Here is a 2,978-nt window from a genome sequence, read left to right as displayed (position 1 = left end):
TAAGAAATATTGCTCTGTTTTGAGCTTTCACGACGAACACCTTAACAATCGATGTCCGAGATGGAGCGCCTCTCGTGTTTGGAAGGTACTCGATTTCTCCTTCAAGATTCCCGAGTCCCCTCCAGTTTGCATGAAGACTTACCTTATTTTCAGCCTTTTCTCCTATTTCTGCTGCTTCAAAGTGGAGCGTCTCTCGTCCTCGGCACGTACTCGAGTCTCCCTTTGAGAATATAGACTGTCCCAGGGCTCACAAACTCCTTTGTCTAAAATTTGTATATTATTTTGGCGCCATCTATAAGTTGTCAACCTTCAGAAAGAGAACTACGAAGCCAAAAATCCAATATGGCGTCAGCCATATATATATACAGGGTGGACCATTTTAATCCATCCAGTCGAATATCTCGAAAATCAAGCCCCGGAGAGAAAAATTTTTCAGACAAAAGTTGTTTGGTTTCAAAGGGACCATAAGATGGTACCATTGGTTTGACCTTGAAGAATTATTTGAAAGTCACATGAAAGTCACCTCAATTTTTTTAAATGGCATTCCCTATTTTTTATTACATATTCTTATAGCTGACCTCGAAAACTTTCCAAAACACTATAATCAAATGTTTCTTCATTGAATACTTTTCGAGTTATAAAGCTCCAAAATTGCAACTTTGGAGCTTTCAAAAAAATGCAATACAGAACGTAATTTAAATAATAAATTTACGTAATTTTTTAAATTATATCTTAAGCAGGGATCATTTCATCTATATTTAATATAAACAAAAAACTTGTTTATGTTAAATATAAATAAAATGATATCCCTGCTTAAGATATCTACGAAACTTTTTCACAAAGCTTTTTCTTCTGAACGCCATTGATCTCATTTCAGAATTGCTGTTCGCTTTTTTTGACTGCTGACTTGGTGACAGCACTTGGAGACTTCTACAAAAAAGGAAGTTATCTGCACGTTTCTACGTGCAAGCGTATACGTTTGGGTTCGACCAAATTCAGAAGTTATCGATATTGTTGGACTGCTTGCAACTTGCTACATTTCGTCACAGTCAATGTAAGTTCTTCTCGACAGTGTAATATTTTTTTCTTTTCTATCTTTTTTTTAGCTCATTCAGTTTGACGCATTGATGCACATTAAAGCCATAGCACAAATGTGTAATTTGTGTTTAATATGTAATATTTTCACTTTTACACTCGCAAACAGATAAAAGTAGTGTACAATGACTGAAATATGCACTAGTGCGTTGAACCGAATTCGCTATTCTTTAATTGTGTACAAAATGCATTACAGAACGTAATTTAAATGATAAATTAACGTAACTTTCTTAATTTGCATATATATATTTCAAGCAGGGATCATTTCATCTTTATTTCATATAAACAAAAAACTTGTTTATGTTAAATATAAATAAAATGATATCCCTGCTTAAGATATCTACGAAACTTTTTCACGAAACTTTTCCTTCTGAATGCCATTGATCTCATTTCAGAATTGCTATTTGCTTTTTTTGACTGCCGACTTGGTGATAGCACTTTTCATGCATTTTTGTTTTTAATTTTAATTTAATTATGGCAATATTGATTTATTTTTTGTAATATATATTGTTCATAAAAAATAGAGTTAGTTTTTGTATTTCTGTATATTATAATTTTAGTTTAAAAAAATGGTTAGAACGTGTTGCGTTCCGGAATGCAAATCCGGAAAAGAAGCTCCGCGTCACAAATTTCCAAAAGATCCAGTAAGATGTTACAAATGGATAGAAAATTTAAATTTGGATTTTTTGAAAAATAAATGTACAAATGAATTGCAAAAGTACAGAGTGTGTTATAAGCACTTTCGTTCTGAAGACTACAGCTGTTGTATACACAATCGCTTCTTAGTAAACACAGCCATTCCTATTGTACATGACCGTGATACTGGTGATGAAATTGTTAATAATGTGTAGCCATTGCAACATATATCAGAAGAGAATGATCAGCATGAAAACACTGAAAACTTGCAATTTATTAATACTGTTCAGTTATTGCAACATACATCCGAAGAAAACGACCAGCATGAAAACACTGAAAACTTGCAGTCTATTAATACTGTTCAGCTATTGCAACATACATCAGAAGAAAACGACCAGCATGAAAGCACTAAAAACTTGCGGTCTATTAATACTGTTCAGCTATTGCAACATACATCAGAAGAAAACGACCAGCATGAAAACACTGAAAACTTGCGGTCTATTAATACTGTTCAGCTATTGCAACATACATCAGAAGAAAATGATCAGCATCAAAACACTGAAAACTTCCAATCTATCTTAGATCTACAAAAACAAGTTCAGCGTAATACCGAGCAGTTGACAGAACAAAGAAATATATTAGAAAATATACATGAATATAAAACAAGACTGGAAAGAATAGAGGACCGATTAGGAATAACTAAAAAAATAAATAAATATGGGTCAAAAAAACGACCCAATTTGCAAAGTGTAACTCGTTTAAAAAGTCTGTCTCCTACTGCCAAGAAGTTGTATAACACTACTGTAGCATTGAGACGTTTAAATACGAGATTAAAACGTCTTGTAAAACGGCAAAAAGAACAGTGCAAAAGAAAAGCATTATTGAAATTAAAAATACCAAAAAAATACAAACACAATTCATGAAAATGATATTAAGAAACTGCGAAGTGCCTCCCCAGGTACATAATAATGTTTTATAAAAGAAATAAAAAGGATCTAGCAAAAATTTGTTTAAAAATTATAGTCATTTATTAATATTTATTATTTGTTTTTAGTACGTTTCTACAACACTGTGTCATCCTCAGCCGAATAATATAAATTAATAAATTATAAATAATAAAAACATCAAATCACAAATACAAGCTTCTATAATGCCTTATACAATTATTGAATTTTATTATTTGACTACACTAATTTTTGCCGCTGAACGATAAATCGATCTGTCTTTCTAGATCGGAAGAGCACACG

The sequence above is a fragment of the Wasmannia auropunctata genome, unplaced genomic scaffold (genome assembly GCF_000956235.1).
Source record: "Wasmannia auropunctata unplaced genomic scaffold, wasmannia.A_1.0 LD336053.1, whole genome shotgun sequence".
In the NCBI taxonomy this organism is placed as follows: domain Eukaryota; kingdom Metazoa; phylum Arthropoda; class Insecta; order Hymenoptera; family Formicidae; genus Wasmannia; species Wasmannia auropunctata.
The sequence above is the reverse complement of the archived record's forward strand: the minus strand, read 5'-3'. Positions refer to the sequence as shown.